The 27,323-nt window shown below is 45.6% G+C and overlaps 1 long non-coding RNA gene across 1 annotated transcript in view; it reads right to left on the bottom strand.

Moving 5' to 3' along the window:
* Positions 1–1,197: 1,197 nt before the first annotated feature.
* LOC141089004 (uncharacterized) overlaps positions 1,198–27,323 on the bottom strand; it is a 55,452-nt gene continuing 29,326 nt past the window's right edge. Inside the window, exons 2-3 of the long non-coding RNA XR_012232127.1 lie at positions 2,084–2,134; positions 1,198–1,343 (exon numbers count right to left, since the gene is read on the bottom strand). This is a non-coding gene — a long non-coding RNA (uncharacterized lncRNA). The remainder of the gene's footprint in view (positions 1,344–2,083; positions 2,135–27,323) is intronic.

Here is a 27,323-nt window from a genome sequence, read left to right as displayed (position 1 = left end):
CAAATAAACGCAAGTAATATCAAAGAAATTTTACCACTATCATGAAGTACAATATGTCATGAGAAAACATTCTCAGAATCCATGGAAGCATTCAAGAGTTATTACCATACTTAATTCAGCAGCCTGGGTCATCCATCTGGCTAATCGGTACTTGGATGCGTCCGCTCTTCGCCAATTGTTACACTGGCTGCCCATTTATTATAGGATCCAATTCAAAGTACTTGTTCTCACCCACAAAGCTCTCCACAGTGCGGCATCCCCATTCATCTCCTCCCTCATTTCTGCCTATCTGCCTAGCCGATCGCTGCGCTCTGCAAAAGACTTTCGACTTACCTCTCCCGCGATGCGCCGATCCTCTTGAATGCTCTACTCCAAGAAATTAGGACCATCCACAATTTGCACAGTTTTAGGCGCTCCCTCAAAACACATCTGTTCAGAGCATCCTATCACGTTCACTTATTACAGTCATTTTATGTGTAAGTGTGCGTGTGTAGCCCATTCACTATCTCTATCCCCTACCATCTCAAGATGGCTGGACCATCATTGTAAATACATCATTGTAAATACACACCTGTACTTTGTATCTCCCCCACCTCATTGTAGATTGTAAGCTCTCACGAGCAGGGTCGTATTATTTTACTTTAATCATTGTATTATTGTTAATGTTGTTACTTATGACTTGTGTTTTGAAACTGTTAAACTGTAAAGTGTTGCGGAATATGTTGGCGCTATATAAATATTATTATTATTATTACCTCATAAAGGGACAGTGGTCAGAATTGTAAAAATTGGCCCGGTCATTAACATGCAAACCATCCTCGGGGGGTAAAGGGGTTAATGATCTTACCACAGGTGTTTCTCACATCTTCATGCAGATGACAGTGTGAAAGATGCCGAACCTGAACAGAAACACGGACTTCCTGGAGAAGTCCGGGTCTATGCCTGAACAGTACGTGTTTAGTATGGACTCCGAAGTTTACTGCTTGGGTTCATCCATCATTAGCAAAGATAAAAGAAAATACTTCATCATAAAGATAAGTTATAAAAGTGGCACAAAATGTACAGAACACAAGGCTCAAATACTCCAGAAAACTGGAGAAACCAAATGATGAATTGGGACCAATATATCTCAGCGATCATCTTTTCTTCTAAACTATATTGTCCAATTAAACAAAATGTTAATTTATAGAATGTTACCTTTTAAGAAATTAGAAACATCCTGGAGTTGAGGTATGGAATTTTCTGAATATCCGCAATTTTTTTCCAACTGATGAAATGAATCTAAGTATTGCTTGCAGGCATAGTTTGGATATAGACTGCTGAGGGATTTGTACACTTGTCTCCTAAAATTGTATTGATATTGCATAAGATATTGACAAAAAGAAGTGAACATACTATAGTATACGCAAACTCACGGTCAGTCATGCTTCTTCCTCTACTTATGATGACTCACTTATTCTACTCTGATCGCCTGCTGTACTTATCATTCGCTTTAAAAAACACCTAAACTCTGTCTTGATAAAGCAGACTTACAAGCTCACTGAGTTGTTAGGAAGGTGAGGATATCACACAGGCTCATTGAACCAGATCATGATGCAACTTCCAACATATGATTGATCTTACTTTGGTGCTTGATTCACAGCTACATTACTTAATACAGCTTTGTTATATGTTCCATAGTGACATACACTGTAATGTCCTCAGACCTCCATGTGCACTACATAAAGCCAAGTAGGAATCTATCCCCTTGTGTGCAGTGCATAGGTGACACCTTAGCAGCTAGTCTCCTTCCAAGAGAGAGAGAGACTGAAAAAAGGAATTCTATTTTAAAATTAAAGATACAAGAGATACCTATAGACCAGAAATAGTGTTATTTCTTATGTATACATGACAAATCATTCTATTTTAAGATTTGGTTTTAAAAATCAAAGCGCTGGAAACCCCATTAGGAATAATTTTCTATATGACACAACTGTTACATAAATTTCTAACATAGCAATGAATCTACTGCAAGCAAACATTCAGTAATAAGATCCTGGCAATATGGCACATTTGTAAGCAGTTGCGCAATTGCTGTACTTACCAAGTGGCAATTTCTTCGGCTGCGTATTCAACTCTTGGGATAACGCTTCCGCTAAAATACAACAAATGGCATTCACATTCACAAGATGTACTGAATTCAGTTGTTCCGTTATAAAATCATTTTATTCTTAAGATTTGTAAAGTATAATTATGTGGATGACAAAGATAAGCAAATATTGGAAAACTTAAATTGTGCTGAGAAAACAGGTTTCCTTGATGTTGTTGCTATTAATGGAACAAAAAAAGCAAACTGACCAGAAAAGACTCTTTAATTATACACTAAGAAAACAGAATAATATATGCTTCATCTATGGTAGAAGAACTATGAATTTATTTAAGAGAAGACACCACAAATCCACAATAGCAGAGTAAACAACTTTTCTGAGGTAGCCTTCACTAACAAAAGTGCACCGCCTTCATATTAATACACTTCATATTAAATTCAACACAAGCTGTTAGAAATTAGCTAATCAAACTTGTACTGAATGTATGAAATTTTAGGTCCAATAACAATTTGCTATTTACACAAATCACTAAAAACGTGCAATGCTGCTTTACACATTGCTGAAGATTATTTCAGCCAAAAAAAAGGCTCACATGATCTCAGACTCTCATGATTCTGTCATGATCCATTTTTGGATCTGTAGCAGATCTGCATTCTCACATAAAAACTTTTTTCACTTCAGGCCACCATCGGTTAATATCAGTTTTCACCCCCGGTGGCCGCTGGTGTAATTACATTGCTGGTGAGTTTGCTGATGCAGGTGGTGACCACTCCCACCTTCCTTTAAAGGGTCACCTGATGCATCAGCTGACTGTTCGTTATACAGGTCCTTTTGGATACCAACCGTGCTGAAGACAGGAGGTTGCTGGTGCAGTGGTGCTTCAGCTGAATGCTGTTATCTGGTGCCTTACTCTGCTGTCCGGTGCATTGCAGCAGAGCAAGCTAAGTGTGGTTTTTGTTACCCTATTCCTTTTGCTGTCTGTCTAGGTGCAGGGTAAGCGAGGGCTAAGGTATCCTGCTCGGCAACGTTTGAAAGAAACCATATAGGAATGTCAGGATAGACCAGGGCACATCCTCAGGAGAGTGCAGGAGGTGTCCATTTCCCCATTTCCTATCGCAGGGCCCACCATTGTAATAGTGTCCCCGGTGTTCCCTTGTTTGTTTTACCATTTTGTGACTGACCAATTGTTGGGTCGTGTCACACATTGCATGTTACTTCGTTACAGATTCCTTGCAGCTATCGCATCAAATGGTATAGCACAGCCAACCAGATGGGACTGTTAGAGTCTCTATAAAAGCCGATGCAGGAAATGCAGCAGTCATTTTAGGTGATTCAGTATAGAGAGCAAAACCGCTTAATAAAAGAGATAGAAACATAAAGCCAGTCGTACCTGACCTTTTTCTGGCATATAACCTGAGTTCCAACACAATGGACTTGTGTGACAGTAGATTGAACTAGTGGAACAATTGTCCCAGTAAGCCATGGGTGTACTGTATTGTCCAGCCTCAATTGTACTTTCAAAGAAGGTATTCAGCATGGTAGGTGGCTTTGTGATGCCCCCAGTGAAACAAATGTTCCTCCATAAGTGTGAAAAAAATTACATTTTTTAAATTAATCAGGCATGAATTAATGTTGAATTGTATCCACCTTCAACCAGTTAGAACTACATTAGCATATGCCTGCCTCTCCATTGTGTTTTACACTGTTTTGCTGCTGCCAATGTGTCCCACCCAGCTGAGCATCTCCTGCCTGTTCATCGTATAATATTTATACTGCTCTACTGCTGCTCCTGCAGGGGCTGCCAGAGTTGGCCATAGACAGCTGACATCTCCTCTCCTGTTCTATCATATTCTTTACTGTTCGGCTGCTACTGCTACCAATGTCACTACTGATAGACAGATACATATCTATGAAGTGCTGCAGAGTGGTAGGCACAATGGAGCAGCTGTCCGGTTGCGCTCTGGCACTTTACAGACAAGAGGTGTCCCAGTCCCATTGTGCTGTAGAGTGTGGGGTGCATCACAGTCACTTGTAGGCCGCAGGCCTCTGCTGCCTTCAGGCTTCCGCCCTCAGGAGCCGCTACTTACAATGTATGGGACACCAGGTTCTTGGAAATAGTCAAACTTTTAATAAACAGTCCAAGTTCATCAGGTGGGTACAAGTGGGATAGGGCAGAGAAATGCAGACTTCCTTCCTCCGTAGCACAACTCTTCTTCTGTTTTGCCACACGTTCATTCTGGACTACCCCCAAGCCCTCTGACTCCATCAGTCCAATTCATTCATTGTCCACTATGGCAGTGAACCCGGGACCTCTCATGTAACTAAATGTCCACCGACCTTGTGATGTCTTATGACCAGACCTGCTCCATGGTACCTGATCGGAGCCCTAGGCTCCAGATGCTGTTGGAATGTCCATCAGGGATCTCCATTTGGCCGCCTACTGCCCTGAACTTTTGGCCCATGCTGCCCCTTGCAACCCACTACTTAAACTCTCTCGACACTTCACTGGTTGACACTGAACTCCTTCTAATCAGGAAATACCCACCCCTTGTTATCAACTCCCAGTGAGCTAATCCTAGCCTTAAATATTTCCTATATACGCGCTATATTCACATTATGCTCTAACACTTTATACTGTACATCACCATAAGGCCTCTTTCACACATCAGTATTTTTGATCAGTATTTCATCAGTATTTGTATGCCAAAACCAGGAGTGTCTCCAAAACAAAGAACAGACATCAGTCAATTATATTTTTTTCTCGGTAAGTTCCATTCCTGGCTTTGGCATACAAACACTGATGCAAAATACTGACCAAATACTGACGTGTGAAGGAGCCTTAATACATGATTTTAACGTACCGTATATACTCGAATATAAGCTGAGATTTTCAGCCCAAAAAATTGGGCTGAAAGTCCCCCTCTCGTCTTATATTCGAGTCATATACAAAGGGGGTCGGAGGGGGGGCGGTGGTGTCAGGTCATACTTACCCGTCCTGACGCTGTGTCTTGAGCCCCCAGCTTCTCCCCGTGCTCTCTTCCTGCCTTCAGCGGTCACGTGGTGCCGCTCATTAAAACTCATGAATATGCGCATATTCATGAGTTTTAATGAGCAGTACCACATGACCGTTGAAGGCAGGAAGAGAGAGCGTGGAGAAGCTGGGGGCTCAAGACACAGCGTCAGGACGGGTAAGTATAGCGATACTCACCTGTTCTGCGTCCATGGCTGCTTGCTGCTGTCTGTCATCGGTTAGTGACTTCAGACAGCAGAGGGCGCGGTGACGTGGTTAGTGCGCGCCGCGCCTCCTGCAGTCTGAACGACACTGACTGATGACGTGGCAGATAGCGGTGAACAGCCATGGACGCAGGACACGTGAGTATCTCAGGTGCCAGCAGTGACACTGGCACCTGACACCCAGCGACGGAGAGGTGAGTATGTCATTTTTTTTATTTTTACATGCAGCAGCAGCAGCATGGGGGCAGCATATGGGGGAATAATCTATGGAGCTTCTTATGGGGGCAGCATATGGGGGAATAATCTGGAGCTTCTTCCGGGGTCAGCATATGGGGGAACAATCTATGGAGCTTCTTATGGGGGCAGCATATGGGGGAATAATCTGGAGCTTCTTCTGGGGTCAGCATATGGGGGAACAATCTATGGAGCTTCTTATGGGGACACCATATGGGGGAATAATCTATGGAGCATTTCCCACCCTAGGCTTATACTCGAGTCAATAAGTTCTCCCAGTTTTTTGTGGCAAAATTAGGGGGGTCGGCTTATACGCTGGTCGGCTTATACTCGAGTATATACGGTATTTATTTTTTTGTCGACATAGCTGCATATGAGTAGTTGTAGTTGTAGTTTTGAATAACACCATTCATTTTAACCCCTTCACCCCAAGGGTGGTTTGCACGTTCATGACCGGGCCAATTTTTACAATTCTGACCACTGTACCTTTATGAGGTCATAACTCTGGAACGCTTCCATTGATCCCTGTGATTCTGACATTGTTTTCTCGGGACATATTGTACTTCATGTTAGTGGTAAAATTTCATTCAAATAACTTGCGTTTATTTGTGAAAAAAATGGAAATTTGGCAAAAATTTTGAAAATTTTGCAATTTTCCAACTTTGAATTTTTATGCCCTTAAATCACAGAGATACGGCACACAATAAACTTGATAAGTAACATTTCCCACATGTTTACTTTACATCAGCACAATTTTGGAACCAAAATTTTTTTTTGTTAGGAAGTTATAAGGGTTAAAAGTTGACCAGCGATTTCTCATTTTTACAACACCATTTTATTTTTAGGACCACATCACATTTGAAGCCACTTTGAGGGGTCTATATGATAGAAAATACCCAAAAGTGGCACCATTCTAAAAACCGAACCCCTTAAGGTGCTCAAAACCACATTCAAGAAGTTTATTAACCCATTAGGTGCGTCACAGGAATTTTTTTGAATATTTAAAAAGAAATGAACATCTAACTTTTTTTCACAAAAAAAATACTTCAGGTTCAATTTTTTTATTTTACCAAGGGTAACAGGAGAAATTGGACTGCAAAAGTTATTGTGCAATTTGTCCTGAGTACGCTGATACCTGATTTGTGGGGGGGAACGACTGTTTCGGCGCATGGCAGAGCTCAGAATGGAAGGAGCGCCGTTTGACTTTTTCAATGCAAAATTGGCTGGAATTCAGATCGGACGCCATGTCACATTTGGAGAGTCCCTGATGTACCTAAACAGTGGAAACCCCCTACAAGTGACCCCATTTTGGAAACTAGACCCCCCAAGGAACTTATCTAGATATGTGGTGAGAACTTTGAACCCACAAGGGCTTTACAGAAGTTTATAACGTACAGCGGTACAATTAAAAAATCATATTTTTTCCACAAAAATGATCTTTTCACCCCAATTTTTATTTTCCCAAGGGTAACAGGACCCTAAAAGTTATTGTGCAATTTGTCCTGAGTACGCTGATACCCCACATGTGGGGGTAAACCACTATTTGGGCTCATGGCAGAGCTCGGAAGGGAAGCAGTGCCATTTGACGTTTTTGGCTGGAATTGAGATCGGACACCATGTCGCGTTTGGAAAACCCCCGATGTACCAAAACAGTGGAAACCCCCCACAAATGACACCATTTTGGAAACTAGACCCCCTAAGGAACTTATCTAGATGTGTGGTGAGAACTTTGAACCCCCATGGGCTTCACAGAAGTTTATAACGCCCGGGCGTGAAAATAAAAAATTCGTATTTTTTCCACAAACATGATCTTTTAGTCACCATTTTTTTATTTTCCCAAGGGTACCAGGAGAAATTGGACCCCAAAAGTTGTTGTCCAATTTGTCCTGAGTATGCTGATACCCCATATGTGGGAGAAAACTACTGTATGGGCACACGTCGGGGCTCGGAAGGGAAGTAGTGACGTTTTGGAATGCAGACTTTGATGGAATGGTCTGCGGGTGTCATGTTGCCTTTGGAGAGCCCCTAATGTACCTAAACAGTGGAAACCCCCCACAAATGACCCCATTTTGAAAACTAGACCCACTAAGGAACTTATCTAGATGTGAGGTGAGCACTTTGAACCCCCAAGGGCTTCACTGAAGTTTATAATGCCAGGGCATGAAAATAAAAAAATCGTATTTTTTCCAGAAACATGATCAATTAGTCCCCAATTTTTTCATTTTCCCAAGGGCAACAGGAGAAATTGGACCCCCAAAAGTTGTTGTCCAATTTGGCCTGAGTACGCTGACACCCCATATGTGGGAGAAAACTACTGTATGGACACACGTCAGGGCTCGGAAGGGAAGCAGTGACGTTTTGGAATGCAGACTTTGATGGAATGGTCTGCGGGTGTCATGTGCGTTTGGAGAGACCCTGATATACCTAAACTATTGAAACTCCCCACAAGTGACCCCATTTTGGACACTAGACCCCCCACGGAACTTATCTAGATGTGTGGTGAGCACTTTGAACCCCCAAGTGCTTCACAGAAGTTTATAACACTCGGACGCGAAAATAAAAAAATCATTTTTTTCCACAAAAATGATATTTTTGCCCCCAATTTTTTATTTTCCTAAGGGTAACAGGAGAAATTGGACCCCAAAAATTGTTTTGCAATTTGTCCTGAGTAGGCTGATACCCTACATGTGGGGGTAAAACACTGTTTGGGCGCATGGCAGAGCTTGGAAGGGAAAGAGCACCATTTGACTTTTTCAACTCAGAATTGTCTGGAATTGAGATCAGACGCCATGTTGCATTTGGAGAGCCCCTGATGTGCCCAAACAGTGGAAACCCCCAATTATAAATCCAACCCTAACCCCAACACACCCCTAACCCTAATCTGAGCCCTAGCCCTAACCCTAGCCCTAGCCCTAACCCTAACCCTAACCCTAGCCCTAACCCTAGCCCTAACCCTAGCCCTAACCCTAAGGCTGTGTGCACACACTGCGGATTTTGCTGCGGTTCCGCAGTGGTTTTGGCTGCTGCGGACCCGCAGCAGTTTCTGCTGCGGTGTACAGTACCATGATTCCCTATGGGAATCAAAAACCGCAGTGCAGACGGTGCGGAATTTTCCGCGCGGATTATCTGCGGTTTTCAATCCGCAGAAAGAATTGACATGTCAATTCTTTCTGCGGATTCTCCTGCGGTTTGCCATCTCCTCTATTGAGGAGATGAAAAACCGCAGGACAAAACCGCAGAGCAATCCGCAGGTAAAACCGCAGGTCTTTTGACCTGCGGTTTCACCTGCGGATTTTACAAAATCCGCGCGGATGAATCCGCACCTAATCCGCAGCGTGTGCACACAGCCTTACCCTAACGGGAAAATGGAGATAAATACTTTTTTTTAGTTTTATTATTTTTCCCTAACTAAGGGGGTGATAACGGGGGGTTTGACTTACTATTTATGGCGGTTTTTATGTTTGGCGGCTGTCACACGCTAAAAGACGCTTTTTATTGTAAAATAGTTTTTGCATCACCACATTTTGAGAGCTATAATTTTTCCGTATTTTGACCCACTGAGTCATGTGAGGTCTTATTTTTTGCGGGACGAGTTGACGTTTTTATTGGTACCATTTTCGGGCACATGACATTTTTTGATCGCTTTTTATTCCTATTTTTGGGACGCAGAATGAACAAAAACCAGCGTTTCATGAATTTCTTTTGGGGGGGTGCGTTTACACCGTTCCGCGTGCGGTAAAATTGATAAAGCGGTTTTATTCTTCGGGTCAGTACGGTTACAGCAATACCTCATTTAGGTCTTTTTTTATGTTTTTGTCGGTTTTATGCAATGAAAACTATTTTATATAAAAAATAATTATTTTTGCATCGCTTTATTCTGTGAGCTATAACTTTTTTACTTTTTTGCTGATGATGCTGTGTGGCAGCTCGTTTTTTGCGGGACAAGATGACGTTTTCAGCGGTACTATGGATATTTATATGCGTCTTTTTGATCGCGCGTTATTACACTTTTTGTTTGGCGGTATGATAATAAATCATTATTTTTTGCTTCGTTTTTTATTTTTATTTTTTAAGGGGTTCGCTAAAAGGGTTAACTAATGGGACAGTTTTATAGGGCGGGTCATTACGGACGCGGCGATACCTAATATGTGTACTTTTATTGTTGTTTTTTTTTATTATTTCCAAAAAATGGATTTATTGAGGGAATATTTTTTTTTTTTTCTAATTTATTTGGCGATTTTTTTAAATTTATTTTTACATTTTTTTTTTATTTTTTTTTTTACTTTATTACATAGTCCCAGGTGGGACATCACTGTCCTGTGACAGATCGCTGATCTGTCACATCACAGATCACTGTGACAGATCAGCAATCTGTCACAGGCATTGAAGAAGACTTCCTCTTGCCTGCGCTTTGCAGGCACTGAGGAAGCCAGCTTCCTCAGGTCCCCGAAGGCCCCCGTCGCCATCTTGGATTCGGGGGCCTGGAGGATAGGAGCCCCCCGCAGCAGCGCTGCACATTGCGCTGCCGTGGGGGGCTCAGGGAAGCACGGAGGGAGCCCCCTCCCTGCCGATGCTTCCCTTTAACTCCCGGTACACCGCGATCATGTTTGATCGCGGTGTGCAAGGGGTTAACGTATCGGGGGCGGTCCGTGACCGCCCCTGACACATAGTGCCGGGTGTCAGCTGTGATAATCAGCTGACACCCGGCCGCGATCAGCGGCGCTCACCACGTGGGCGCCGCTGATCGCGGTAGACGTACTATCCCGTCCACGGTCATACGGGCCCGGGTACCATGGACGGGATAGTACGTCGGATGTCAGGAAGGGGTTAATATCCAATGTACTGCAAATACAGAAAGAATTCCAAGTGTGATGAAACTGCAAAAAAAAAAAATCCACAATTCTGAAAATATCTTTTTGACTCTGTTTTTACGGCATATATTTTGCTATAATAATGAGCTGGCAACATGATGCGGTCATTTTTATTACAGCAATACCGAACTTGCATTATTTTTTTTTAAAGTAATTAGTGGAAAAAAAATTGGAATAAAAAAAAAACATGTTGCTGGAGTTGCCATTTTCAATTTTTTTTCATTTTTGTAAGCTATAGCTTTAAGGGTATGTTCCCACTGCCAATAACCAGCAGTGCTTTGAACGCAGCAAATGTCCACTCCTCCCAAAGTGCTGCCGGCTTTTGAACGCATGTGATTCTGCATGTGTTCATTGAACAGTTCAGAATCATCGCATCCCATACATTGCACTGGTGATATTTATCTTGCAGAAACTCCCGTCTCCGCAAGATAAATAGACATGCTGCGGTCTGGAAAGATGTGCCGCATGTGCGCCTCCACAGGGAAGCCGGAGGCGGCCGTGCACATGTTAAGGTTCATCGGATGCAGTACACAGCAGCAGGCAGAGAAGGGGTTAACAAAAGTTTACTTAAGCAATCACTGAATATGAATTCAAGGAAACCTCCGCGCAGGGAGGTGTTAAGGCAAATAGTGACCTATACAATAAACACAATAAGAAGGGAAAAAGTGAAGGTAATGACTTATCGATTGGAGTTCTTGCTGGGGAGTGGTAGGAACAGTTCCTGACGGCATTGCAGTCGGCGAACAGAACAAAGTCTCTGGCTCTGCTGTGTAGAAACAAGATGCAATGTCTCCTGACTTTGCCAAAGTATCCAGATCCGTTGGTCTTGAGTCCGTTGAACTTGGGTCCATTGGAGAGGAAATACAGTTCCTTCTGTGGGTTCCTCAAGTGTGACGCGGAACACCGGGAGCACGCTGCCATATTGGCCGCGGAGGTGACAAGGCCTCATACAGAATCACAGCGCTCAGGTACGGTCGGTACGTCTGTTGCACTACCCATCACGGGTCTTGTTCGTGGAGGGGCACTGGGTAAAGGGTATGAAAGGAGGACAGTCTGTAAAGGGCTGGCATAAGTGGCAGTAGTTGAGGAGAGGGAGTCAACCTTTGTCCTGCTCTGTAGTTGCCTTCCCACCAAGTCACCTTCCTTCCCACCCTCCGCTCCTTTTAAGTCTCTCATACCCCTTTCGGTCAGGTGTTCGAGCTCTCCCCGCCCAGGCAAGTCACCCCCCTGCAACAGTGATGATGGCCCCGATAGTCCTTGCTCCAGAGCGTAGTTCGGACCGATGACACTGTTCCTGTTCACCAACTTACACTCGCATAGTGGGCATGGGATTTCTTGAAATCCCATTCACTATGCTGTAACATCTGGCCGCTGCGGATTGGACGCTGTGGATGCACACAGCGTCCATCTTCCAGCGTTTACTGAACGTGGGAACATACCTTTATAGATATCATTTGGTGTAAATAAAAAATTTTCTATTTGCTTTTTTCATGGTGTTGCAGTGACCAAAAAAAACACATTTCTGGCTATTCAATATCTTTTCATTTTACAGTGTTTACTTATTGATTCAATTATTTTTTATTCTGATAGATCAGACTTTTATGGACACCATGATAAGATAAGATAATCCTTTAATCGTCCCACCATGGGGAAATTCAGAGCATTACAGCAGCAAGGCAGGAACAAGTACAGATGCATAAAGGCATTACATTGACGGTAGGTACATATACGAAAAAAAAAAAAAAATGTAACCGGACTATCACAACTTTGGATGTTTATTTTTAATGGTGGGAAATTTCATTTTTACAAAATGTTTCATTTTTTTCTACTTTATCAGAATGACTTGAACCTGCAACCAGTATTGCAGTATATAGTGAAAATTACTGTCTCCTATGAAGGGCAGCCACAGCCTCGTCTTCACAAAAGCACTATCAAGTGTCATCAGGAGACCCCCAACTGCCATGGTAGGAAATGAGCCAGGGGCCGGCAAATTTTAGCCTGGGGGGCAAGCACACAGCAGTGGCCCATGAGCAGCAGCCCATCCTTAAAGGGGTTGTCGGATTTTAAAGGGAATCTTTCAGCAGTTTTGGCCCCTATAAGATGTGTCCACCGCCTTTCAGGGCTTATATACAGCATTCTATAATACTGTAAATAAGCCCCCCTCCAACCTGCAAGATAAGAAAAATAAGTTTTATTATACTCACCCGGGGGGCGGTCTGGTCCGATGGGTGTCGCAGGTCCAGGTCCAGCGCCTCCCATCTTCTTGTGACGCTGTTCTCCTGCTTGCTTCCATCTCTTTCTGGTGCAGGCGTACTTTTCTGCCCTGTTGAGAGTAGAGCAAAGTACTGCAGTGCACAGGCACCGGGAAAGGTCAGAGAGGCCCAGCGCCTGTGCACTGCAGGAATCTGCTCTGCCCTCAACAGGGCAGGTAAGTACACCTGCACAGGAGCATGACACGAAGCAAGCAGGAGGACGACATCGCATGAAGATGGATGGCGTCGGACCCGGACCTGCGACACCCATCGGACCGAACCGCATAGGACCGCCCCCCAGGTGAATATAATAAAACTTATTTTCTTTACCTTTCAGGTCGTATCGAGGGCTTACCTACAGCATTATAGAATTCTGTAGATAAGCCCTGAAAGGCGGTGGCCGCATGTTATACCGGCCAAAACAGGTGACAGGTTCCCTTTAAGCTACATGTCTACAGTCACTATGTGTGAATCCTCACATCGTGCACACTGTGCCCTGTGAGGATTCTCTGGTGCTGGCACCGGGAACAGGTGGTCTTGTGGCCGCAAGAATGCTATATGCGTATAGTACAGACCAAAAGTTTGGACACACCTTCTCATTCAAAGAGTTTTCTTTATTTTCATGAGTATGAAAATTGTAGATTCACTCTGAAGGCATCAAAACTATGAATTAACACATGTGGAATTTTATAATTAACAAAAAAGTGTGAAACAACTGAAAATATGTCTTATATTCTATGTTCTTCAAAGTAGCCACCTTTTGCTTTGATTACTGCTTTGCACACTCTTGGCATTCTCTTGATGAGCTTCAAGAGGTAGTCACCGGAAATGGTTTTCACTTCACAGGTGTGCCCTGTCAGGTTTAATAAGTGGGATTTCTTGCCTTAAAAATGGAGTTGGGACCATCAGTTGTATTGTGCAGAAGTCTGTTGGATACACAGCTGATAGTCCTACTGAATAGACTGTTAGCTGCTTTTTTCTTGCCATAATACAAATTCTAAGTAAAGAAAAACGAGTGGCCATCATTACTTTAAGAAATGAAGGTCAGTCAGTCTGAAAAATTGGGAAAACTTTGAAAGTGTCCCCAAGTGCAGTGGCAAAAACCATCAAGCACTACAAAGAAACTGGCTCACATGAGGACCGCCCCAGGAAAGGAAGACCAAGAGTCACCTCTGCTGCGGAGGATAAGTTAATCCGAGTCACCAGCCTCAGAAATCACAGGTTAACAGCAGCTCAGATTAGAGACTAGGTCAATGCCACACAGAGTTCTTGCATCTCTACAACAACTGTTAAGAGGAGACTTTGTGCAGCAGGCCTTCATGGTAGCATAGCTGCTAGGAAACCACTGCTAAGGACAGGCAACAAGCAGAAGAGACTTGTTTGGGCTAAAGAACACCAGGAATGGACATTAGACATGTATTTTGCGGGGGGGGGGGGGGGGGGGGAGTTGCACAATGCAAAGACAAGGAAAAGAAAAGGAAAAAAAAACGGGAATATGTCCTGGAGGTGGGAACAAATAAGATATGGACTACAATGAACACGGAATGGCAGTAAAGGTGAGGAGAAGAGTAATTGATAAGGCACATAAGGATTAAAGTGAGTGAGAAAGTCAAGGAAGGGGACTAGGTATAGAAAGTGAGGGGAAAAAAAGAAAACAGGGGGTGATAAAATAATAATTATATAACAGAAGGGGTAATTAAAGGTTAAGGATGACAAAAAAGAGAACAAAAAAGCCAGCAATAAAATGTAGAGCACAGGCCAAAATATGTAATGCAGCAAACAATTATGATAGAAGATGAAGGCAAACAGGAGGGAACTAGGAGTGAGGAGAGATGAGGATTGCAATGCAATGAATAGAAATACTCTGAAAAAAGTGTCTACATGACAGATAACTGGTAAACGAGCAGGGGAAGGAGGCGTCACAAGCACTCACACCAGGCAGGGGAGACAGACGGCCATCTGCTGCTGAAGATGCAGGAGGTGTCAGCAAGCCTGGTTTGAATAAGCCGCTGCTGCAGGAGATGGTGTCATGCTGTGATTCATTAGATGTGTGGCAGAGAGCGTTCATAGTGCAGGACAGAAGTGGGGCAGGGAAGAGGGCAGAAGTGAGGCACTTAGCACACACTGAGAAAAAGGCTCAATGCTCAGTCCTGCCCTGACTAGTGTTGAGCATTCCGATACCGCAAGTATCGGGTATCGGCCGATACTTGCTGTATCGGAATTCCGATACCGACTTCCGATATTTTTTCAATATCGGAATTCGGCATCGGAATCGGAAGTTCAAAGTTGATTGACAGACTGACGTCATCATGATGCGCGGTGTGTGCGCATCATGATGCGCCGTCATTTCGGGCCTTCCGGGGGTCTCTGCCGGCCTGCCGGGGGGCTGTGCCGGCCTGCCGGGGGGCTGTGTGGACTGCCCGGGGTCTGTACCGGCCTGCCGGGGGGCTGTGCCGGCCTGCCGGTGGTCTGTGCACCCTGTGGGGGTCTGTACCGGCCTGCCGGGGGGCTGTGCCTGCCTGCCGGTGGTCTGTGCACCCTGTGGGGGTCTGTACCGGCCTGCCGGGGGGCTGTGCCGGCCTGCCGGTGGTCTGTGCACCCTGTGGGGGTCTGTACCGGCCTGCCGGGGGGCTGTGCCGGCCTGCCGGGGGGCTGTGCTGATGTCCGGGGGTCTGTGCAAGCATCGTCCGATGGGACTACAAGTCCCATCGGGCGATGCCTGCTACCATGACAGTGATTGACACATTAGCCAATGATGGGACAGTAGTAGTCCCATCATCTGGCTAATGTGTTAAATGTTAAAAAAAAAAAAAAAAATACTACATACATACTACATGCATGCTACATACATACTACATGCTACATACATACTACATATATACTACATACATACTACATGCATGCTACATACATACTACATGCTACATACATACTACATATATACTACATACATACTACATACATGCTACATACATACTACATGCATGCTACATACATGCTACATACATACTACATGCATGCTACATACATACTACATGCTACATACATACTACATATATACTACATACATACTACATACATGCTACATACATACTGCATGCTACATACATACTACATACATACTACATACATACTACATACATACTACATGCATGCTACATACATACTACATGCATGCTACATGCATGCTACATACATACTACATGCTACATACATACCACATACATACTACATACATACTACATACTACATATATACTACATGCATGCTACATACATACTACATGCCACATACATACCACATACATACTACATACATACTACATACATACTACATGCTACATACATACTACATATATACTACATGCATGCTACATACATACTACATGCTACATACATACCACATACATACTACATACATGCTACATATATACTACATGCATGCTACATACATACTACATATATACTACATGCATGCTACATACATGCTACATGCATGCTACATACATACTACATACATACTACATGCTACATACATACCACATATATACTACATACATACAATACATTCATACAATACATACATAGACATACAGTACATATAACATAGAGTAACATACTTACCAATACTTGTCACATTGTTCCCCGAAGCCATTGTCTTTTCCGGAATAAATATTAACATAACAAACCACAAAAATACTCACCCACGATCCGAAGCAGTCCACGAGTGTGTCCCACGACGATCTTGGGTAGAGAACGGCAGCATCAGATGATGCTGCCGTTCTCTACGGGCTGCAGGAATCCAATGACGGAAGGTAGGTATCCTTCCGCACTGTATTCCTCCGCCACTTAAAAAAAAAAAAGTCCCTAGTCTCACTTTATGCCATTGCTGCGTGGGAATTTCCCACACAGCAATGGCATAAAGTGAGACTAGGGACTTTTTTTTTTTTAAGTGGCGGAGGAATACAGTGCGGAAGGATACCTACCTTCCGTCATTGGATTCCTGCAGCCCGTAGAGAACGGCAGCAACAGCTGATGCTGCAGTTCTCTACCCAAGATCGTCGTGGGACACACTCGTGGACTGCTTCGGATCGTGGGTGAGTATTTTTGTGGTTTGTTATGTTAATATTTATTCCGGAAAAGACAATGGCTTCGGGGAACAATGTGACAAGTATTGGTAAGTATGTTACTCTATGTTATATGTACTGTATGTCTATGTATGTATTGTATGAATGTATTGTATGTAGTATGTATGTAGTATATATGTGGTATGTATGTAGTATGTATGTAGTATGTATGTAGCATGCATGTAGCATGCAGTATGTATGTAGCATGCATGTAGTATATATGTAGTATGTATGTGGTATGTATGTAGCATGTAGTATGTATGTAGCATGCATGTAGTATGTATGTAGCATGCATGTAGTATATATGTAGTATGTATGTAGCATGTAGTATGTAGCATGCATGTAGTATATATGTAGTATGTATGTAGCATGTAGTATGTATGTAGCATGCATGTAGTATGTATGTAGCATGCATGTAGTATGTATGTAGCATGCATGTAGTATATATGTAGTATGTATGTAGCATGTAGTATGTATGTAGCATGCATGTAGTATGTATGTAGTATGTATATGGTATGTATGTAGCATGTAGTATGTATGTAGCATGCATGTAGTATATATGTGTTATGTATGTGGTATGTATGTAGCATGCATGTAGCATGCATGTAGTATGTATGTAGTATATATGTAGTATGTATGTAGCATGTAATATGTATGTAGTATGTATGTAGCATGCATGTAGCATGCAGTATGTATGTAGCATGCATGTAGTATATATGTAGTATGTATGTAGCATGTAGTATGTAGCATGCATGTAGTATATATGTAGTATGTAGCATGTAGTATGTATGTAGCATGCATGTAGTATATATGTTATGTATGTAGCATGTAGCATGCATGTAGCATGCATGTAGTATGTATGTAGTATATATGTGGTATGTATGTAGCATGCAGTATGTATGTAGCATGCATGTAGTATATATGTAGTATGTATGTTGCATGTAGTATTTATGTAGTATGAATGTAGCATGTATGTAGTATGTAGTATGAATGTAGCATGTATGTAGTATGCATGTTGTATGTATGTAGCATGTAATTTTTTTTTTTTTTTTTTTTTTTTTTTACATTTAACACATTAGCCGGATGATGGGACTACTACTGTCCCATCATTGGCTAATGTGTCAATCACTGTCATGGTAGCAGGCATCGCCCGATGGGACTTGTAGTCCCATCGGACGATGCCTGCACAGACCCCCGGAGCCTGCACAGACCACCGGCAGGCCGGCACAGACCACCGGAGCCTGCACAGACCCCCTGGCAGGCCGGCACAGCCCCCCGAAAGGCCCGTACAGACCCCAGAGAGGCTGTACAAGGGCAGGAAAGGGTTTTTCTTATTCCGATACCGGAAGTCCCATAGACTTGAATGGGACTTCCGGTATCGGAATCGGCGATACCGATACTTTTTTTAAAGATCGGCCGATACCATCCGATACGATACTTTGAAGTATCGGACGGTATCGCTCAACTCTAGCCCTGACCTGTCAGTCCTCCAGCGGCCCTGTGCAGCTGCTTAGGCACCGGCCCGGGGGGTATATGCCCTCCTGCCACCCGGCCCAGCCCGCCCCTATGAGCACTGGAATGGGAGTGATGGGCACATGGAATGGTGTGGCCCCCCACTGTGCTCTTTAAAAGTCACTGTCAGACATTGACAGTAGCATTTCAGGGGTTTACAGCAGTGGGTTGCAACACAGTCATTATCTGCAGGGAATGACACAGGCTCAGCCACTAAAGACATCAAAGATGAATACCCAAAATATAACCTAGCAGTATGTCATATGTCAGGAATGCATTAAAATACACATAAAGTCTGTCAGTACAGTGTATGTGGGTATTCAAACGTTACATTCCATTCACTGATAGCCATATATGTTGAAGTCACATGGACTAATGGTGTATTTACATTAAAGAGCTCAAAATGGGTTTAGTACAGTTCCAGGAGAGTGTTAAACATGTTTTCCGGGCAATTGGATACCTTGTTGTACTGCAATTCGCTGATCATCACATTTTTTTTTGGGGGGGGGAATCGACAAACCAGGCATATTTGAGATTCATGCACTTACACTAGCTGTGTATATGCATATGTAGTTAGATCACCATAGTGGTGGTTGCATAAAGCTATAATGCTATCTTTAATCACAATTAAATGGGCTGTTCAGGTGGACTTTTAAATGGATTACATACAGTATCTTTTGGTCAGATTGGTGGCTGTCCAAGACTAGGAAACTCCATTGATTAGCTGTTTGTAGTTCCTGCTTTGGTTGGATGTAAAGAATACAGTGTACAGAGCTGTAAACGCACAGCTCCAATTACTGAGTAGTGCCCATTTTCGGGTACAGCTGGCTCTGCTGCCACCCATTTCAGTAGGAGCTGAGTTGCAGCACCTGAGAATAGGTGCTAAAGATAGTGTAAAGAATACGGGAGATATAATTTCATGTCAGTGAATTGTATCCTGTCTGGAACAGGATTATAAAACCCCCTTTAGCATACAGCTGAATAAGAGCACCTAGTTCAGCAGGGAGATCAAGCTAAGCTCACAACAAAAGGCTTGCTTGCCATGTGGGTATCATGAGGTCTAATGTCTTTGTTCCGACAGCTATGTTTTCATAAGAAGAATATGGACTTATCATACAGTTAGGTCCATATATATTTGGACAGAGCCAACATTTTTCTAATTTTGGTTCTAGACATTACCACAATGAATTTTAAATAAAACAATTCAGATGCAGCTGAAGTTCAGACTTTCAGCTTTCCTTTGAGGGTATCCACATTAAAATTGGATCAAGGGTTTAGGAGTTTCAGCTCCTTAACATGTGCCACCCTGTTTTTAAAGGGACCAAAAGTAATTGAACAATTGACACCAAGGCTATTTCATGGACAGGTGTGGGCAATCCCTTCGATATGTCATTCTCAATTAAGCAGATAAAAGGCCTGGAGTTGATTTGAGGTGTGGTGCTTATGTGGCGCCCCCAGGAGTATGGTCACCACAGTGGCATTACCTTCCTCCTAGGGAGTGTGATGTCATGCTTGGAAGCAATGAAGGGTCTCTCTATCAGTTAAATACAACACACAGCACAGTTCCCACTCCAGGCCAGCAGAGGGAGCTCTGAACCAAAACTGGGGGAGGAGCTGCTCTCTGGGGGCCAGGAAAGGGAAATTAGTTAGTTCGTGTGAGGAGGGAAACGTGTGTGGATGTGAGGAGAAGAGCTGGAAGATTGAGCGGAGTTTGGGCTCACTTCTAGCTGTAGCGCATGGTCTGGAGTCCGGTCTCCAAAGTTGTACAGATACTGATGTTCCTGCAACAGAACCCGGAGGAATAGGAAGCTGTAAATGCTCTGTTCCCACATAAGACTCGGAGGCACAACCGCAACATGTGAGCCAGAAGAAGAAGGCTACAGCTGTCTGCCATACGAGGGAGTCTAAAAGAGAGCAAGCAAGTGGAGCTTCAGTGTAACACAGTAATGCAAGTACCTCAGATAAGCGCTAGAAAGGAGACTACACAACCCATCTGCATAGAGAGATTTCTAAGTTGCTTCCAAGCTGGCCAGCCTTTGTTCCATCTGTAATCTGGACCCTGGACTGCACTTACAAAGCACAGTAAAGGTAACGGAAACTGCACCCTGTTGTGTCATTGCATTCTTCCTGCAAACCCTCCAGCACTGCTACATCTCTGTGTCAGACACTACACCCTCTTCCTCAACACCTATTACCACTGCCCTGGGACCACAGCTCTACCTGTGGGGAGCTATTACATCGTGCTGCCTTATACCATCTGTCCCAGAGGATCTGCCTGCAGCGTCGGCTTAACCCCTTCATTGCCGAGCACCACAGGTGGCGTCACGTATCATCCACTTATAAACTTTAATCAGCCATGCTCAAACCCTTGTACATGGGCGCCCAGGGCCACCGCTACTGTGACACTTCCCTCTGAGATACCGGCCCGGCACCGAGTACCCCACGGCCCTGGTGGGCGACCCATTTTGACCTCACGAACAGGATTTACGGAGCTCAGTGTCCCCAGGTCCTGTGTGCCAGAGACTGTGTTGTGTGCCATAGACTATTTGTGCAATTGCTGCCATCACCCAGCTGCTTGGCGTGCGCAGGAAGCCAAAGGGGCGGGCCGTCATGGGCGGAGCCAGCCAAAAAGCATGAAAAAGTGAAGTGCTGCGTGGGAAGAGGCCAGCGCACGGGAAGTGAGAAGCCGAGGCCTGCAGTTCCGGCGTCCCCCGATCATCCAGCCTGCAAAGTGGCAACTGGTAAGCCAGCGCAACCCAGGGCCTGGCCAGCGTTAACTAGGGGGGAGGAGAATGAGGCAAGAGCAGATGCAGTGGTAGACGCCACCGCACCCCCCACAGCACCGCAAGATGCAGGGGCCAGGGCACCTGCGGCTCCAATGGCACCGCAGAATCCAGCAGCCAGCGCTGCCTCCAGACCACAGCAAGAATCAGCACACACCGCAGCAGTCCCCATAATGCCGCTTTCTATGCCCTATATACCGGGAGCAGCCTGGTTACCGCAGTACTCAGGGGAGTCACATACCCTGAGTGAATTCAAAGAGAGGCTGTGCAGTTTGTTTGAGGTGTATCCTCTGTCTGAAAGACAGAAAGTGAACAACCTTATTGGGCAGCTAACTGGTGCAGCGCAAAGGGAAGTAAAAGCCTGGCAGGACACTGATAAAGAGACTGTTAAAAAGATTCTGACTAAGCTAAGAAGCACCTTTGACACCCGCTATGCAGCTGAAATAAAAATGAGATTCTTTGGGTGTAAGCAGAGAGTGCAGGACAGTATATGGGACTATGCTCTTAACCTGCAGGAGGCGCTGCGAGCCGTTAAGCAGATTGACCCAGACAGTGTGAAAGATGGAGACAGGCTGTTAAAGGAGCAATTTATTGAGGGACTCCTATCCAGTACCCAGAGAGCACAGCTGCGCATCATAGCCCTACAAAACCCTGACGTAGACTTTGCAGACTTCAAAGACTGGGCTATCCGGGTGCTGCATGAACCAAATGTCAGCCGTCCAGCGCCCCCTAGGCGCCCAGCGATCACATACCACCAAGAAGCAGCATCTTTCCCCCCTGCCCTGTGGGGGCTGATGCACAGACTGCATAATGATCCATCTACAGAACTGCGCCTTCAGGTCCAAGAGCTGACCAAAAGTATGGCTGCACTTGCCAAAACTGTGCAGTCCAGGCAGGTGTCCTCAAAGGAGAAGATCCAGCTGGCCTCCAGTCTAGAGGATGTCCCGTTGCTATGGAAGAAGAGGATCCTGCCATGCCAAGGGAGAGACAACGATCGCTATGACCAGGACGGACGTCCCATCTGTCGTCACTGCCACAAGGCAGGCCACATCACAAGATTCTGTTATTTAAACGAGCAACCCCTGGGGCAGAGGGCCGACCCCCAGGAGTAGGACCAAAGGGCCCAAAGAACTGGCAAGCCAAGTGTGTTGGAGGGCGACCAGTCCTCCCAGTGGTGATTGACGGCATCCCCATGAACGCTTTGCTGGACACTGGCTCTCAGGTGACAACTATGCCATATAGCCTTTACAAGTGGTATTGGGCTGACTCTGAACTTACCCGTGGCCCAAGTGATGAACTGACAGTAGTTGTCAGCAATGGTCAGTCTTTGCCACAAGTAGGATGTAAAGAGATTACCATTAAAGTGGGGCGAGTAGAGTTAAAATCTCAAGGTCTGATAGTTGTAGACATTGATCGACGAGAATGTAACCCAAGGTTGATGTTATTGTTTTGTTGCAACAGGTAGCCGAGACTGCTGGTTCCAGTGAACAACGAGTCCTACAGAAGGAGATCAAGGCCCTAATGTAAAGACAGCAGGCAGAACTGTCTGGCAAAGAAATTGGCAGCATCAGAGTGAGTGATTCTTTCCCCATTGTGATACCCCCCAGATGTGAAATGTTAATTTGGTGTCGGGCAGCCATAGGCCTCAGAGGAAAAGATTACCAAGCATTGGTAGAGCCAGTGTACTCTGATAGCCGGCCCACTGTGCTGACAGCCAGAGGGGTAGATGATGTTCGCAAAGGGAGAGTACCTGTACGCCTCTTGAATTGTGGGGAGGAGGAGGCCACAATACCTCGGTATGCCACAGTGGCTAAGCTGTTTACTGTCAGTAATACGGGCAGCAGAGCCCTTGGTCTCATCCGAACAGGTGGAGGACAATGGCTCTGTAAAGCAGCTGGAGGAGTGGTGTCAGCAGCTGCAGGTGGGAACTGACTCCACCCCTTCATACTAAAAGAGTGGGGTTTACTGAGTGACTCAGGAGTATGAGCGGTGTGGTGTAATGACCACTGTGTCCACGAGGGGGCGCTGTGTGGATGTCCCAAGAGTGTGAGTGGTTGAAGAGCCATTATGTATCTCAAGGTGGGTGACCTTAAGATAGAGACATATGTATGTTTATGAATGCTATTGTAAAGTATATATGTCTGTGTGAAGGACCTGTGGTGAGGTCATAGTCATGTGACCCGGTGGGCGTGGCTATGGACCATATAATGTGGCCAGGTTAGGTCACATGGAGTGAATGCTGGGACCTGATTGGTCCAGTTTGGAAGGTCCCGTGAGGAGAAGGATCTCCTCACTAACAGCAGCCTGTGGAGCGGCTGTGTGTGTAATGGCGGCCAGTATCTGAGAGTCCCTGAGGAGTGAGTGGACTTCTGCGGCCTGGAGAAACAGCCATATGGGAACCCTGACGTGGGTGAGATAACCCTGGGGCTAAATAGCCTGTATAATGGACGCTCTCCTGTAATGCTGTGTATATTGCTGCTGGAGGTTTATGAAGGATGAATAAACCTCATAGACTATGATTTGTTGGAAAATCCTGTGCCGGATGTGTTTTTCGATCGCTGCAAGCGAGAACCCCTTACTTACATGACAGCGCTACCTCACAGCGGGTATTCAGTAAACACACTCTCGACTTTGGGAAGGCAAAAGGGGTTCAACACCATATCCTCACTGGAGATCATCCACCCATTAAAGAAAGGTACCGGCCTATACCCCCAACACAAAATCAATGTGCCAAAAGTATGTTGCGGGAAATGAAGGGAGCTGGGGTGATCAGAGACAGTTGTAGCCCCTGGACAGCTCCAATAGTCTTTGTGAAAAAGAAAGATGGTACCATGAGATTGTGTGTTGATTACAGAAAAATTAACAGCATTACACATAAGGATGCCTACCCATTACCCAGAATTGAGGAGTCATTAGCTGCACTTAAAACTGCTAACTATTTTTCCACCTTAGATCTCACTAGTGGGTATTGGCAGGTTCCTGTGGCAGAGGCAGACAAGGAGAAAACAGCGTTTACCACCCCAATGGGTCTCTGCGAGTTCAACTACATGCCGTTCAGGCTCTGCACCACCCCAGGGACATTTCAACGGCTAATGGAGTGCTGTCTTGGACACAAGAACTTCGAGACAGTTCTGTTATACCTTGATGATGTCATTGCTTTCTCCAAGACTTAAGAAGATCATCTGAAGCACCTAGCTTAGGTGTTTTGAAGCCTTGTCCAACTTTGGCCTGAAAGTGAAGCCATCCAAATGCCACCTCCTGAAGCCTAAGGTACAGTACCTCGGTCATGTAGTTGTGGCGCCCCTGAGGCTCAGTCACCACAGAGGTTCGGCACCTTCTCCTAAGGTGCGGTGCCCCACCATCCTGGTAGGTTGGGAAATCCTTTCCACGCTCCAACACTCGCACCCCACACAACAGGGTAGTTCTGCACATCACATTGAGGTCCTTTCTTCTCCTATATATTAGGAGCACCTCTGGTGGTTTCCTGCATGGAACACTGGATGTGTTGGGAGGTGGGTGGAGTTTAGACCCATATAAAAGGTTGGGAAGGTTTAGAATTACAGGTCAGTCCCTTAGGGGAGTTGGGAGCAGGACAGTCAGTCAGGAGAGTCTGAGGACTGGTCCGAGGAGAAGGAGAGACGTAGAACTGTAACCTAAGCATCCATCAGAAGGAGAGACAAGTACGGAACGAAGGAGTAGAGAACAGAGAGGATGCGTGGGTTGGAAGGGGAACCCTGCCTATGGGTTCTCAGCGCAAGGCCGGGGCCCGGTCCCCGAGGTTGTATGGACACTTATGGTTCTGCAGCAGACACCGGTGGAGTAGTTGGCTGTAAATGCCCATCCAAGACTTGAGGCACAACAGCGACACAGATAGAGAGCCGGGAGTGAGGCGTCCCCAAAGCAGGCTACAGCTGTCTGCTGTGCAAGTAAAGTTAACATCTAGTTAGGAGGCATTCCAGGGTTACTAAGTACTGGAGTGCTTCACACCACAAGGTGCATTGGAGGAGTCGTTCAGGAAAGGTACATGTTGGCGGAGTGTTGGAGAGGAGAGCCCTGACTTCCACGGGAGGTTGATTGAGTCTTTACCCCAGAAGACACCGCACGGAGGCAGGCACCAGTGTGTACCATGAACTGTGAGTAAAGCTTTGAAACTGCAAGCTCTGGTGTCCTCCATTCCTTCGTCACTAGCACCTTCAGCACCGCTACATCTGGGTACTAGCATCCACACCATCCTGCACTTCTCCAGATCCATTACACCCACACTGCCCTGGGACTACAGCTCCACCTGTGGGAAGCTACACCATCCTTGCTGCACTACACCATCAGTCCCAGCGGATCTGCATGCAGCGTCGACTTAACACCTCCCTTGCCGAACACCACAGGTGGCGTCACGAACTATTATCCCATTAACTACCACAAACCACCCTTGATTTGGGCGCCCAAGGCCACGGACCGGGTCACCGCTGCTCTGACACCTCCTCCTGACACCGGCCCGGTACCAAGTACCCCACGGCCCTGGGAGGGCGACCCATAGTGAGTGCAGAAGGTGTGGCACCGGATCCTGACAAAGTCACCGTCATCTGGGACTGGCAGAAGCCCAGCAACCTCCATGAAGTGCTTCAATTCCTCGGGTTGGTAGGCTACTACCAAAGGTTCATCAAAGGCTTCACTGAGATAGCCACCCCTATCAAAATCTTCTGGTGGGTCAGCTCAAGAAAGCCAGGAAAAAGAGTCCTACATTTGAATGGAATGAGGAACTGGAGAGGTCCTTCACTCGACTGAAAATGGCTGTCACAGAAGATGAAGTTCTGGCCTACCCAGATTATGAACAACCATTTGTTCTGTATACTGATGCCAGCAACATGGGACTGGGAGCAGTACTGTCACAGGTACAGAATGGCAAAGAAAGAGTGATCTCCTACGCCAGCAGGAAGCTTCATCCCACTGAAAGGAATCCTGACAGCTACAGTTCCTTCAAACAGGAGTTCCTCGCCATAGTCTGGGCTGTGACTGAACGATTCAAGCATTACCTAGCTTCAGCTAAGTTTACCATCATCACGGACAACAACCCATTGACTCACTTGGAAGCTGCAAGACTAGGTGCACTGGAGCAGCGATGGATGGCCCGGCTGTCTAACTATGAATTCACCATCTAGTACCGAGCGGGGCACAAGAATGTGAATGCTGATGCACTGTCCAGAATGCCCAATCTGCCAGATGCAGGAGAAGACCCTGAGGCACTCGAAGAAATAGTTACCTGCCTTCCATCGGCCAATTGCGGCCCAATGTGCCCAAGGAGTGAGAAACAGGCGACCTATCGTGAAAGAGGCCACTCTAAATCCATTGCCTCATCATGACTCGGCAGAAACCCAGGATAGCGACCCCGCAGTCCGCCTGGTAAAGGAGCTACTGTCACAAGCTGACTCATGCCCAGATCCAGATGCTCCTGAAGAAACCCAGCAGTTGTGGAAGGAAAGAAGCCGGCTGTTCGTCTATGAGGGAAAGCTGTGTCGGAGGAGTATCAATGCCTGCACTCATGAGCTGGTCTGGCAGGTGGTAGTCCCAAAGAGGGAGGCATCAATGGTCTTGGAAGCATACCACAATGGAGTTGGACACTTCGGATGGAAGAAGTTGGAGGCCTTGCTCCGGGAGAGATTCTACTGGGCTGGTATGAGGAAGGCCATTGAAAATTGGTGCCGGGAGTGTGGACAATGCGCCTTCGCGCAGGAAGGACCGTGACAGCCAGCGAGCTCCTTTGCAGCCAATAATAACCAAACAGCCACTCGAGTTGGTCGTGGGTCGCCCTCCCAGGGCTGTGGGGTACTCAGTACCGGGCCGGTATCAGCGGGATTTGTCACAGCAGAGGGGACCTGGTCCATGGCCCTGGGCGCCCAAGTAATTGGGGAATGTAATGGTTTGAATGAATATTTCGTGACGCCACCTGTGGTGTTCAGCAAGGGAGGTGTTAAGCCGACGCTGCATGCAGATCCGCTGGGACTGATGGTATGGTGCAGCAAAGATGTAAAAGCTCCCCACAGGTAAAGCTGTATTCCCAGGGCAGTGTAGATGTGGTTGGCACGGGGATGTAGCGGTGCCGGAAAGGTAGGAAGCAGACAAAATACAACGGGGTGCAATTTCTGTACCTTTACTTGATAAATGCAGTCCAGGGTCCTGGTTACAGATGGTACTGGAGCAGGCTAGCCTGGAAGCAACTCAGGAATTCT

Source organism: Dendrobates tinctorius, unplaced genomic scaffold (assembly GCF_039654945.1).
Source record: "Dendrobates tinctorius isolate UK_male_01 unplaced genomic scaffold, ASM3965494v1 ptg000043l, whole genome shotgun sequence".
NCBI classification, from domain to species: domain Eukaryota; kingdom Metazoa; phylum Chordata; class Amphibia; order Anura; family Dendrobatidae; genus Dendrobates; species Dendrobates tinctorius.
This window is presented reverse-complemented; position numbering and strand designations above follow the sequence as displayed.